This window comes from Accipiter gentilis, chromosome Z (assembly GCF_929443795.1).
Source record: "Accipiter gentilis chromosome Z, bAccGen1.1, whole genome shotgun sequence".
NCBI lineage: Eukaryota > Metazoa > Chordata > Aves > Accipitriformes > Accipitridae > Astur > Astur gentilis.
In genome coordinates, this window is record NC_064919.1 from 87,867,715 (window position 1) to 87,881,570 (window position 13,856).

The following is a 13,856-nucleotide window of genomic DNA, read 5'->3' on the forward strand; positions in this document are numbered from 1 at the left end:
CATTACAATCTGGAATAAATTTCCACAGGGGGCCTTCACTGGAATAACTTTTTGGGAATAATTAGCCCATCGCCGGGCTGCTGGCAAACTTCCAAGCGCAGACAAGCCTTTACAGAGTGCTATTTCATTTATTTGCCAAGCGCCACGCCAGTCAGGGGCACAGTGCGACCCCAGGCTGGTGGTACCCAAAGGGGCAGCAGATGGTGCGGCAGAGCCCTGCCCAGGGGTGCACCTAAGGTCCCTGCAAAGCAATTGGCCCCGGTAGAAGATAATTCAGCGCGCTCTGACTTGGTTCCCACCCTTGTGCATCACCCACAAGTGCTTAATTTTCTCCAGAGGGAGCTGGAGAGGACTGGCCGCCGTGAGGAGCCCAGCACCGGTGCCGGCAGCATCGTGCCCGTCCGGATGAGTGCACTCCCCGGGACTCCCAACCGCACTTTGGGAGATACTTGCTAAAGTGCTTTAAGGACGCAAACCACCGGCAGTGATTTGAATTGTAAAAGCCAAACGCTCCTGCTTTTGGACTCCCACCACGGTAACGCCTCTATTAAGTCCATAAAGAATATCTTGCGTGTATTTCTCCACTGAAATAGAAAACAGCGCAGCTGTGTAACATCACGGCAGGTCAGACGGGGAAAGGAAGGCCACCTCCTACGAGAGAGAGAATTTTGAAAAAGAAGAGATGTTCAGAGCTGGCAGTGCGGGGGGAATACAACGGGGCACTCCTCCTCCTCCTCACCCACCGGTACCGACTTCTGCAGCAGGCAGGTAAGCCTGAGCCCACCAGGTAGTCGCCAGCCCACCACGCTCACCTTCAACAACCTCCGGCAAGGTGGTCTGGCTGAAGACCCACCCGGTGGCCAGCCTTCCCTCTAGAAAACAATTAAATTACGGGAAAAGCCAGTTACGGGCCGCTGCAGTGATGTGAGACTGGTCAAGGGATGCTAGGAAGGAAGAAGGCACTTGTAAGACCAGTTCTTGCTAAGCTGGCAACACTTGCCATTTAACAGAAGCTGCCAGAGTTTCTGGGTTGAAATACGTGGGACTGGGGACCATAAAACTGCCAGAGCTTTGGAATCCTTTATGAAAACAGAGCGGTGCTAAATTATCCCTCAAACTGCTGAGCTCTGGATTTGAGGATGCAAATCTGAAGAGCTTTTCTGCACGCTGCCTTCTCTGGAAACCTTTGAGAAGAGGACGTTGCTGACTGGACATTGCTTATTTTTTTACTACAAATTTTCCCCTGAGATGAATGTCAATATAATCATTCAGAGACCAAAATCTGTCCCGAGACAGGAATCAATACTTCTGTTTTAAGCCTCATTCACAGAGCATGAGTACATGCTAAAGTAGTCCATAACGGATCAGGTGTTGGCAGTTTACCGTCTCTCAGCAAAAATTTCAGAAGTATTTTTCTCACACCCCATCCAAAGATATATATGAAATCATTGTTTGTTACATAGGTATAAGAAGATTCTTTTTATTTTTTTTTTAATTTACAAAACAGATGAAGAAAACCCGAGGCTTGATAAAGGTTATTTGCTGAGCTGCACATGCACTCAGAAACTTGTTTTATATCATTTTACACTGCAGCAAACATTATTGCATCTGCAAGACACAGCGTGAATTGGACTGAACTTGTCCTTCAGTCCTCAGTCTGAAACTTTTCCGAGTGCATTTTGGTACGCAGGCCAGGCAGTGCCAGAGGGAAGCGCATGGGAATCACGCCTTATTCAGCCTCATGCTAATGCAATTCCCTTTTTTGTTACTTTCCGAGTCCATATTCAGCTGCATGAGCAGATATTAACAAGTCAAAAATATCAAAAACATTTAAGAGGCGGCAGACCCCTTTCGATGTTTAGTACCTTGGAAGAAAGCCATGGGGCTCCAGCTGAAGGTGGGAGCGGGAACGCAGAGCAGGAATCTCTGGTGGGGTCAGTTTGGGGAGAAACTTTTCAGCCCCACGGGTACGATGCACCAGAGAGAGCTCGACCAGTCCAACCACCCAACCCCAGTGAAGGCATCGCCTCCCTCTGTTTCAGACTCACCACAGCCACGATGTGCGATACGTAACCACTCCGTGGTATGCTTGCTTTACCAGTGGCTTATTTTCCACTAATATTTGGAAATCACGGAAACAACTCCTTGGTCCTCAGGTCACGGTGAGAAGGTGCGCAGCATTTCTGGCTAAGCTGGGCTCGACAAACGCCCTTTTAAATCTTTTTTTGGTACTCCTGCCTTCACTGAGGCACTCAAACCTGTAAAAGAGATTGGTGGGGTCTCACCGTTTAATGCAGGTAACGCGGTGGATAGTGCCTCGGCGCTGATAGGGGGTTTCTCCCTCTAATAATCCACCATTGCAGTCATCCAAGCAAATGCATATTGCTGCCTAATCCCAACTGCCTGAGTTTCCATTTTTCTAACAGCCTTGTCTATACCTCAAGAATGTGCTGGTATTACCTCTGCTTAGCGGAGTCACGTTTTTAAAAAGAGCATTTTACTAGAGGGGAACGAATATCGGGGACCTGGCAAAGCCCTTTCTCGGGCAGCATTAGCGGCGCGGGGCTGAAGGGAAGAGGAGCACGTGCGGGCAGAGGCAGGACAGACGGACACGGCCGGCGGGGAGGTCACGGCAGGCTGAGCAGAGCCCAACACCTACAAAAAAGCCTTTAGTTCATTAGAGTTCTGGGAAGGCAGCGAGGGAATTGCTGCAAGTTTTAGGTAAGGTAAGGAGCATGGAATTACAGGCAAATAATTGAACAGAAAAAAGTACTTTTAAACAGAAGAAAAAGCCCTCAAAGTTTATAGAGCAAAAGTCTTTACAAGTATTTTGCTTATGACAAACTATCACCAGAAGCACAGAAAGCCATGTGGGTACAGAGAAAAACCCACCAAACCAGAAGAGTCTTTCACCTGCCAGGTTTAGGGTGACGGAATCTGTGAATTTGGTTAGAATTGGATAAATATCATTTGGTAAAAGAGAAGGGAAATTTGGAGATATTGCGGGATTCATGTTGATATTTTTAACCAAATAGCCAAAATCTTCATTCAGAAGAGATTCCATCTTTTAATTTAGCTTCCTTAAACTTTGTAAAGAGCAAAGCCACCCGGAAACAAAACGTTTTGGAGCAGAACGTTTATTTTTCAAGCAAGTGAAGCATGTTTTCATTGGGGGTCTACTCCACATGATTTTTCGCAAACATTTCCCTTCTCTTTTCACTGAGCAGTTAAATCTGTTTGCAGAAGCTCAGTGAAGACTTCGGGCATCGGAAAACATTCAGCACCTACCCTTTAAAATGCAGCGAGTGAAAGACACTGACCGCATCGGTTACTTCTGTGTTGTTGGCTCAGGTGCAGCTAAACTCCTGAGAACCTCAGCAGAAAACTAAATACTGACCGTCAGGATGCTCAGATCCCTGCAGCTCCCTGCAAACTAAAAAGCCAAACTAAAAATAACTCCCGCAGAAGCACAGATGTGTTCTAGGGGCTCCTTCCAACTGGATGTGCCAACGAAACGATCAAAAGCTGCCTAAATCCTGGCCACCCGTCCTGTTACATATTCATGGCGTAAGTCACCGGGCAGTTGCATGAGCAGGTTTGGAATGTTGTTACATTTTATTAGTATTACAGTTAGGAGTTAATGTGCAAATAATGACACGTTTATGGCTGTTTTCATCGGCCCCTCGTGGCTTGCTCCCGCAGCGGTGGGAACCAGCAGGGAGGCAGGAGGTCTCCGGGTGAGGTGCGGGACGTGGCACGAAAGCTCGATTTGAACACAGAGCTGCCTTGCTTTCCAACCACTTTAAAAATAACCTCGGCTAAAGCCCGTTAGAGTCAACTGGGTTTTTTCCTTGAGTGGTTTTTTTTGAGTTTGGTATGAGAAGAATGTTGATAACACACTGGTGTTTTCAGTTGTCCTTAATAATGTTTAGACTAAGTCAAGGATTTTTCAGCTTCTCATGCCCAGCCAGCAAGAAGGCTGGAGGGACACAACAAGTTGGGAGGGGACACAGCCAGGGCAGTGACCCAAACTGGCCACAGGGGTATTCTGTGCCATATGGCATCATGCCCAGTATAGAAACTGGGGGGAGTGGGGCTGGGGGGATCGCTGCTTGGGAATTAACTGGGTGTTGATCGGCAGGTTGTGAGCAATTGCCTTGTGCATCACTTGTATATTCCAGTACTTCTATTATCATTATTGTTATTCTATTGTTGTTATTATTATCATTATTACGTTCTTCTTCTCTGTTCCATTAAACTGTTCTCAAGCCACAAGTTTTACTTTATTTTCCCGATCCTCTCCCCCATCCCACTGGCTGGGGGCAGCGAGTGATGCTTACACGGTGCTTAGCTGCTGCCTGGGGTTAAACCACGACACCGACCACCCACCTACCACCCTCCCTCCTCCCTGTACGCTTCTGTAGGGAGCTGGCTGGGACCTTTTCCCACCTTGTCCTCAAGAACACGCAGCGCGGAGCGCTGCCGAAGCAGGATTACAGCTTCATTTCTGGATATATCCCAGCCCGGTTCCTCCGCCGGCCGATTGCTGGAGCTGCACCGACCTCTAGAGGCTTCGGCCCCCATTGCCGACCCCGGTTTTGCCCCCCTAGAGGGAAGGGATTGCTGGGGACCGAGGGGGGGGACGTGTCCCGTCCACCTTGGCTTTGTCCCGCCTGCTCTGCTGCTGCTGCTGCCCGAAGGCTGCGGGCAGCGGGGAGCCGGGGAGGGCTTGCAAGTTTGGGGGGGGAGAAATTGGGAAATCTGTAAGATTCCCCCCCGGGGAAAGCGAGGGATGGTCATCTGCCGGCGGGGCGGCGAATGTCGTGGGTTAACCCCAGCCAGCAGCTAAGGCACCACTCACTGCCCCCGCACCCAGTGGGATGGGGGAGAGAGTCGGGAAAAGAAGTAAAACTCGCGGGTTGAGATGAGAACAGTTTAATAGGGCAGAAAAGACAAAACTAATAATGATAACACTAATAAAATGGCAATAGGAATAATAAAAGGATCGGTATATACAAGTGCTGCCCAATGCAATTGCTCACCACTCGCCAACCGATGCCCTGTTAGTCCCCAAGCGGCGATCCCCCCAGCCCCAGTCCCCCCAGTTTAGATACTGGGCATGATGCCATGGTAGCCTCCCAACTTGTTGTGCCCCTCCAGCCTTCCTGCTGGCTGGGCGTGAGAAGCTGAAAAATCCTTGACTTGGTATAAACACTATTTCGCAACAACTGAAAACACCGGTGTGTTATCAACATTCTTCTTGTACTGAACCCAAAACACAGCGCTGTACCAGCTACTAGGAAGAAAACTAACTCTTATCTCAGCCGAAACCAGGACAGCTGCCAGTGCCTGGACATCTTCTCAGGCCCATTTATTTATAGCTTGTTGGGAAAAAAAAGTAACCATCCCTACCCAGTCCCAGACAACATGTTGCCACACATCCCTGTTTTAAGTAGATCTCTCTCCAGTTTAGACTACTTGGTCATTAGCATTTAATTGATTTCAGGACCAACGCATGAGTGCAGATTTTAACAGCGAAGCTGGACCTCTCATCCAAAGCAGCATTAAGTACCTGAACGAAGATACTAACCCTGGAAGTGCACTGAAGATGCAACCAGTGATGCATCCAATGAAGCGAGCTCAGCTTTAATGGAGAAGTCATTAAACTTTTGACATAAAAGCTAGGAAAAAGCCAATCTTTCCGGGGTAGATATAAAAATGAAAGCTTGTGCCTAGGTTCTTCTAAAGTCAATGAAAAAGCAGCTGCTCATTTCATTAAGGTGTATTTTAGCAGAGAACTTTAGCACCCCCAAAAGACTATTGCATTCTTCTTAAGCAACATCTGCCTCAAAAGATAGGCGATGCAAAAGACGATGCATACTCATGCACCAAAACGTGTCCCACATCCCTAGCACCCATCCCTTTGTAAAGATGCTGTTCTGAGGGTGTTCCTGAGGGCACACAGCGTCAGTGGCATTTGCCGCATTACCCTGCGTATGCTTTTTTCTCAAAAGTGGCGATTCATTCTGCACCATGGCTTTTCTCAAGTTGCCTTTTGGACTTAATCTCCAGCCAAACCACAAAGGAAGGAGAGGGGAGAGTTGAGCATTTTGCTGCCTGAGAAACAATTCCACCCCCCTGAGAACACAAAGAACTACTTATATAAGCGTACCTGATTTTATCTTGGTTGTATTAAAGAGGCTCTTTCAGATTTAAAGGTGATCTTAATTTCACTTTAAGCGTGCCCAGTGAATGTCTACGGTCTGTCCCTGCAAACAGAGTATGTACATGCATGGCAAGTCTGCAGCTACCCCTATATATGAAATGCAAGCCACTTCCATGCACAAAATACACTATAAATAATGTATTTGATACATACAAGATAACAACAATTGCTTAATTTAGACCATATTTGTGTTCCTCCAAGGACTTAATGTTAAGGCAGGTAATGTAAACAAACTCCGAATAACCCTGGAGGGGAGATCTGGGTGAGTTGTGCTACAACCAGTTCTCCGGTCAGCAACCTCCAGTGCCTCCAGGGAAGAACGCCAAACAGAAGACGGAGGAAACCGTTTCGATGCTCCTTCTTTTAAGGAGCCTGACCTAAACTGCTGATCTCACATTAAATACAGGTATTTCATGACGGTACCTTTAACAGTTTACTTTACAAAGCAGTCCTTGATGAGGACCGGGGAAGAGAGAGAGGAGGAGAAATCCCAGTGACTGATGAAGGGAGCGGACTCATTTTTTAAGGAACTGTAGCAACTAAATAACATGCATGAGTTGCAAATCATATTTATTACCAAAAAGTTCAATATAAACCAGCAGGTGAACATGTCCCTGCTGGAAAGAAAAGCAGAAATTAGTGTCATACTGCGTATACGGCAGGCAGGTTTAATGCTCTGGGAGGAAAACTCTGCTTGCACAGCGAGATGCAATCACTCATGTGTCAATGGTTGGCAGAAGTCTGTGGGCAACCTGACCACAGCCTTCCTTTCTGCACGTACTTCGGTGGCAGAGGTTGAGAGCACTCTACAACCAGACCTCGGAGTAGGGACAGAAAACTTTCCTGAAGCAAATGTAGTGTTTGCCAAGCCTTTAATTCTTACAATAAGTGAAGGGAATTGCAGCTCGCACAGTGGGATTTCCAAATTGCTGTCTGCACGCAGGAGATGCTCTCTGCCCGGTACAACATGATGCTGGAGTTACCCCCGTGCTCAGAGACACCGTTTCATTCCTTATAATACAACACGGTTGTGGTAGCTACATCGGAGAACGCAGCTGAGCAGTAAGTGACACCGATGGAATGGCAGCAGCTTGTCAAGAGAAACGAGAAGTTCCCTTTCCCATCCTGCTGCAGATAAAGGAGCTGCTGAGCCCTTGGCTCAGTCGTCTGCTCTGCAGAGGAGAAGAGCTCATCTTTGGATCCAAGCAGTGCTTCGGGTGTTCTTGTGCTAGAGAACACTGAGAAAATAGAGATGAATTATGGTTTTGAGCTTGTTTTGAGTTTGCTTTTGAAAGCGGCTGGCAGACTTGTTGATGCGCACAGGCTGGGTGCTGTTAACTTTCAGAGTTCTTCAGATAAGAATTGCTCCTTCCAATAGGAGCTGAATCATTTGTGTTTTCTTGTTTTGACACCTGCTTCTATATGAAAAAGTGCATTCAGGGTTTACATAACTGTAGCCTATCATTTGTCAAATTTATCTGTGAACAGTATAAAGCTAAACTACACTAAGAGTACTAAAACTTTAGCCAAAATTATTAATAATCTATTTTTTTTAAGGTGTCCTGGTTTGAGCTGGGATAGAGCTAACTGTCTTCCTAGTAGCTGGTACAGCGCTGTGTTTTGGGTTCAGTATGAGAAGAATGTTGATAACACACTGATGTTTTCAGTTGTTGCTAAGTAGTGTTTACTCTAAGTTCAAGGATTTTCCAGCTTCTCATGCCCAGCCAGCAGGAAGGCTGGAGGGGCACAACAAGTTGGGAGGGGACACAGCCAGGGCAGTGACCCAAACTGGCCAAAGTGATATTCCATACCATATGGCACCATGCCCAGTATAGAAACTGGGGGGGAGTGGGGCTGGGGGGGATCTCTGCTTGGGGACTAACTGGACGTCGATCAGCGGGTGGTGAGCAATTGCATTGTGGATCACTTCTATATTCCAATCCTTTTATTATTATTACTGTTATTTTATTGTTGTTATTATTATCACTATTAGTTTCTCCCTTTCTGCCCTATTAAACTGTTCTCATCTCAACCCACAAGCTTTACCTTTTTTTTCTTCCCCCTGATTCTCTCCCGCATCCCACAGGGTGGGGGGCAGCGAGTGAGCAGCTGCGTGGTGCTTAGCTGCTGGCTGGGGTTAAACCACAACATTTGCAGCAGCACTGAGGTGAACCAGGTACCTGAAAAGTCTTTTCCCATTCTTTCTCCTGCACTGACAGACTGCTCTAGTTAGCACGGCAGGCAGGATAGGCAAGATCGTTACTTTTTCAAATGCCTTTAACGCAGTTTTTTCTGGAGTTACTTCTCTCTCCTAGAAAAAAAGAAGACCCCATTAACCCCCTGTTTAATGATTTTTTGCATCCAGTGAAGGAGCAAACCATAAATCTCTCCTTCCTTCCCCCAAATACACCATTAGTTTTCAGGCAGCCCCTCAATCCCAAGTCCTTCCAGTTGCAGGTAACGACCCAAACACTAAGCTACAGCATGGCCTGCTTCCTCTCTGGCCCCAGAAGTTGCTATTTTTTTCTCAAAAGGGGAACAGCTTTAGCTGGGAGCCTAAGGAGTATCCCCTTGTAGTGTGTGAGACGAGGGTTAGCACATACTAAGGGGTGGGGAGGTGTCAAGAGGTAGAATCCCGTATCTTGAATAACCTGTAACCACCACCATCTCCACCACCAGTTAACCAGTTAAGCCTCTGTTCAAAAGGTAAGAGCAGTATTTGCCCAGGACACGTGCACTAGATCCACCCGGGTTTGGAGCTATAGGCTAGCGCTGTCCTTCCCTCTTGGAGGTCTTGCTGATTTCCAGATAGAAGAATACCATTAAAACCAGAAAACCATTCCATTCTAAGCTACTCCAAGCATCACTAAGCCAGCACTACAGTGGATTAATATCCATCTTTTTAGTACCAAAATACCGTCTTACTCCCAAGAGGTAGAAGAAAGGCTTCCGCCAGAATGAGGATTTTGACAGAAAGGTGATGCCAGTGTTAGTGGAAATTCTTTTGTCAAATTTGAGTCCAAACTTTGGGAACTTCTTGTGCTTTAATATAAAACATTCTAGTTTTGACAGAGAACATCTTTTCATTAAAAAAGAGAAGCATTTTCTTCCGCCACGGCGTTCAGTCATGGTGGTTACTCACTAAAAAAAGTGATGAGACATCATTAAGAAATAAAACAATGGCACGTTAAATAACGTAGCAACACCTCATAGGAGCTATAACAGCCGGCACGGCTTTCTGTACCTGCGTGGGAGGCGTGAAGCATGATCGGGGCAGTGCAGTCCTGACATGCAGTACTAGAGGTTTTGTATGCAAGACCAGGACAAATCTCCTGGCCCCAGGGGCATTAAGTGTTAATACTGGTGTAATAAACAGCAAAAAACTACAAGGCACAGTTAAACAGTTACTATTAAGAGTCATCTTTCTTCTGAAAGCGCTGTATCTGCTTTTTGCTCTTGCATGAAATATTTTAATCGGGAAGAGCCTTTTAAAGCCACTGCTGTGCTGGTTTTATTGCACTTTAACATACAGTCGTGTGAAGAGTAACGTCATCCCTAAAATGAGACTGTATTGTACAGCTACACAGGAGAAGTCACTCACATCCCTGTTCATGACCTCTTCAATCAGTAATTATGCAACACAACTCTGGAATTAGAGCAAGTATAAACTGTTCTTAAATTCAACTAATTATCAATGGCGTCGTGGTTTAACCCCAGCCAGCAACTAAGCACCACGCAGCTGCTCACTCACTCCCCCCCATCCAGTGGGATGGGGGAGAAAATTGGGGGAAAAAAAGTAAAACTCCTGGGTTGAGATAAGAACGGTTTAATAGAACAGAAAAGAAGAAACTAATAATGATAATAACACTAATAAAATGACAACAGCAATAATAAAAGGATTGGAATGTACAAATGATGCGCAGGGCAATTGCTCACCACTCGCCGACCGACACCCCGCCAGTCCCCGAGCGGCTATTCCCTGCCCCCCCACACTTCCCAGTTCCTAAACTAGATGGGACGTCCCATGGTATGGAATACACCGTTGGCCAGTTTGGGTCAGGTGCCCTGGCTGTGTCCTGTGCCAACTTCTTGTGCCCTGGCTGGGCTTGAGAAGCTGAAAAATCCTTGACTATAGTCTAAACACTACTGAGCAACAACTGAAAACACTAGTGTGTTATCAACATTCTTCGCATACTGAACCCAAAACACAGCACTGTACCAGCTACTGGGAAGACAGTTAACTCTATCCCAGCTGAAACCAGGACAAATGGTGATGGGTTTTCACTCACCTTCACTCAAGCTCTACTTTCTGAGTGTTATCTGTCAAACCCTTAACTTGCATTCTGAAAAGTTACTAGGTAGTGCAGTGTACACACATTCCCAAAAAGCAATCTTCATGAAATTCACCAAATAATGATAATCTGTTGGGAACATAGCTTCTCTCCAATTTTACAGAAGCCTGTTAGCAACAGGCTCCCTTCTTTTCATGAGGAGAGAGTTTCATTGCCCCCCACTCTGTGACCAGGCTGGAAAAGACCAGATCCATTATTCTCTTTTATTCTGTCCAATTATAAACTAAAGGAAGCTCCTTCAGAAAAATGACAAATTGTCTTGATTCCCAGCCCACAGCCGTCCCAGGAAACCCGCAGTAAGACCACCTGTCTCCCTGCTTTCCCTTTTGTGACCAGTATTGCGTAGACAGAAGAAAGACTCCAGAGGCGATGGAAAAGCTCCCCCACCGTGGGCTGCAGAGCAGTATGAAACGTTACTAGTCATGGAGAAACAGATGTTATGCTAACCTTGGAACTATTCCGACCTGCCAGGCAATTTAGTCTTTAAATCTCCAGGGAAGTTAAGCAAACCTGCTCAGTTTTTTGATTATTTCTGAGTTTTCTGATTAACTGTGCAAGACCCAACTCAGTTCACAGAAAACTTAGCAGTGCGGTGCCGTAGGCCATCCTGATGTCCTAAGTGCTTTGTCTAGGTAGACAGAAAGAAGCCCAAGTTTTGGCACCCGCTGCATTCTGTACTGCAGACACTTTCTTTACGGTCTCACTTTGACCTCAAAGCAGAACTCTGTAAAGTCATGCTGGCCACTTATTTTTAGCAGTCTTCTTTCTCAGAGGAAATATGCAATTGTACTTCAACTCGGCTGAAAAATCCACAAGTGCTCCCGAGTTCAGACAGATTTCCTGAGGCAGTGCTCTGGGCAAAGACAGTACTTGTTGATATACGCCTTTCCCAGCCTCTCCAGTACCTGGCCAAGGGAACACTGAAACATGAGCAGTGACGTTCCTTGCTTACTCTATCCACAACACAACAAGTTTTCAATTGCTTGGAATATAATCATTTATTTATCTTTACAGTGATGACGGAAGAATGTACAGGTTTTTTCACCCATAGGTATAAAAATCTGTTTATATACAGAGTCACAATAATCTTTAATTGGGAAATCATTCTGTTCTCCTGATCCATTCTTACTAAAAACCACAGGAAAAACAAATATTTAGTACAGGCAATATAATTCCAGTAGGTTTGCAACCTGGCATCAAAAGCTCAGCTTTAGATTAAGGGTAACGTTTGATACTTAAAAAAGGACTTTAAGTCATAGGACACAAAATAAAGTTGCTTTTCAAATAAGATATATACATCAAAAATAGGAGTCTAGAAAAGGCATTGGTTTTAATGCTATTAGAAAGCTATATAAATGTGCATGGGTCCATTTCTTCTTGTAACGAAAGACCGAAGGAGAAAGTGCCTCTGTCTTATAGGAAGTTCCTCCTGGGATAAGTCAGTTAAAAGTACCTGTAAAAGAGAAAGAAGTAACCCCCTTTTGGAAGAGTAAAGGCTGATGGTTGCATCAGTTAGAATGACTTTGTTGGAGCAGTTACAGCTGTGTTTCAGTTCAATATTAAGAGCACACCATAAATAGTTCATAAGTGGGTAACAAAAAATTAAATACAATGTAAGTAGCTACTCAGTTGTTAAGAGTCCCACAGATGCCTATTTACTTCTTCATTAAGCACAACCTGCATACATAACATGCTTTTAACATCCAGCCTCTTTCACCACACACCCTCCTGGCACATTACCAAGGCTTCTGTAGTTCTTCATTACGGCCTTAAATCACTTTCTGAATTCTTGTTTTTAAATACAGCATAATGTGTACATGAGAAGTTTCTTAATATAAAAACACCACACTGGAGCATTAGTCTGTATAAAGGAAAAAAACGTTGCCTCTTGCAAGCTACTTCACGTTACCTAATCCACTTACTCAAAAATCTTTTTCAAGTCTATAATTAAAGCCACTAGGGCAAAAAAAGCAGTTTTACAGAACACAGCCAACACATGTACATTTACATGTACATTGGCTATGTACATGTAAATGGGTAATCAGTTCACAAGTTGATGAAACTCACGGTCTACTGATCCAACTGATTTCTGCAGAGAACTACAGTACCAGTGCAAAAATAACCACTTCTACAAATAGATTTATGAATCCATTACAAAATAATTATTTTATGCTAAATTAAAAAATTCAAAATGACAATTTGATTCTAAAATGGCAAAGGTTTGAAGTTTCACATTTTAAAACATTGTTCTTTCTTGACTTCCTTTAAAGTTATCCATAATTAGACTTTTATAGCAGAAATACTCAGGGATTAAAAGTTTAGTAGTAAATAGCTGTAACTTGAAGTCATTAAAAGATTCCAGTAGCCTGGAAAACATCCAAGATTATTGGCCTGTTAAGTGGCCAGTAAACAACACTGGCAAATTGTTCTTGTCCACAACTTAAAGATCAAATTTCCCTTTATGTTGCACTGACACTGTAAGTAATAAAAATGACTGTGCATTAGAAACATGAGTATTCAGGGGCTGGTGGGTACATTATGAATACATTTTCTTTCTAACTGTAAGAATTTACACAAGCAACACACCCTTCTATCTGAAGTGGTCACCTAGTGCGCAGTTCAGATATGAGGGCAAAAATAACATCTGGTTGTTGGCTGCACCAGGCTTATATTCTTCATATAGGCAGAAGCCAGAGCACCATGGAATTACCACTCTATGCTATGGGTTGAACACCAGTTTGAAGGTTTAGCAGCCTTGCTAAAGCAGGTCACAGCCTGGAAACTCCCATCCTATGTCTACAAGTTACCTAAACATAGTATTCATAGTTGTATAAAAGTTAATTCCTTTGTAACTGTCAAATAGGAAATCCATACATTCTTGCCCCTTGTGTGTAGTAACTCCAGAACAAAAAAAACAGAAATTAATTCCTTTAAAATTACACAACCATCTTCAGACAGAATTCTTAGTTGTTAAAACTTCAGCTAACTCCTTATGAAAAGCTCAGATCTCAAAGCTGTGCACTTTCATAAATGAGCACTGCCAGCTCAATGGAAACAAGAGAATGAATTACCATTCTTCTGCAGGTGATTAAAAACAAAAAATTTTTTAAGTAAGTGTTTGGCAAATCCACAGATCAGTACTGTAAACAGGTGTGAGATACAAGAAGATGCCTTGGAAAATTAATTTGTAGAGGTATTATCCATTTAAAAAGAAATAGAAAAGTTTCAGGAGCTTCTTATGTAATTCTACTAAATTAAATTTTGAAGAACAGAAAAAG

The 13,856-nt window shown here is 44.4% G+C and overlaps 1 protein-coding gene across 2 annotated transcripts in view; it reads right to left on the reverse strand.

Moving 5' to 3' along the window:
* Positions 1 to 11,889: 11,889 nt before the first annotated feature.
* Positions 11,890 to 13,856, reverse strand: part of MBD2 (methyl-CpG binding domain protein 2) — a 42,057-nt gene continuing 40,090 nt past the window's right edge. For both annotated transcript variants that reach the window (XR_007504993.1, XM_049794289.1), the window contains one exon: positions 11,890 to 12,031. The gene's annotated coding sequence lies outside the window, so the exon portion shown is untranslated. The remainder of the gene's footprint in view (positions 12,032 to 13,856) is intronic.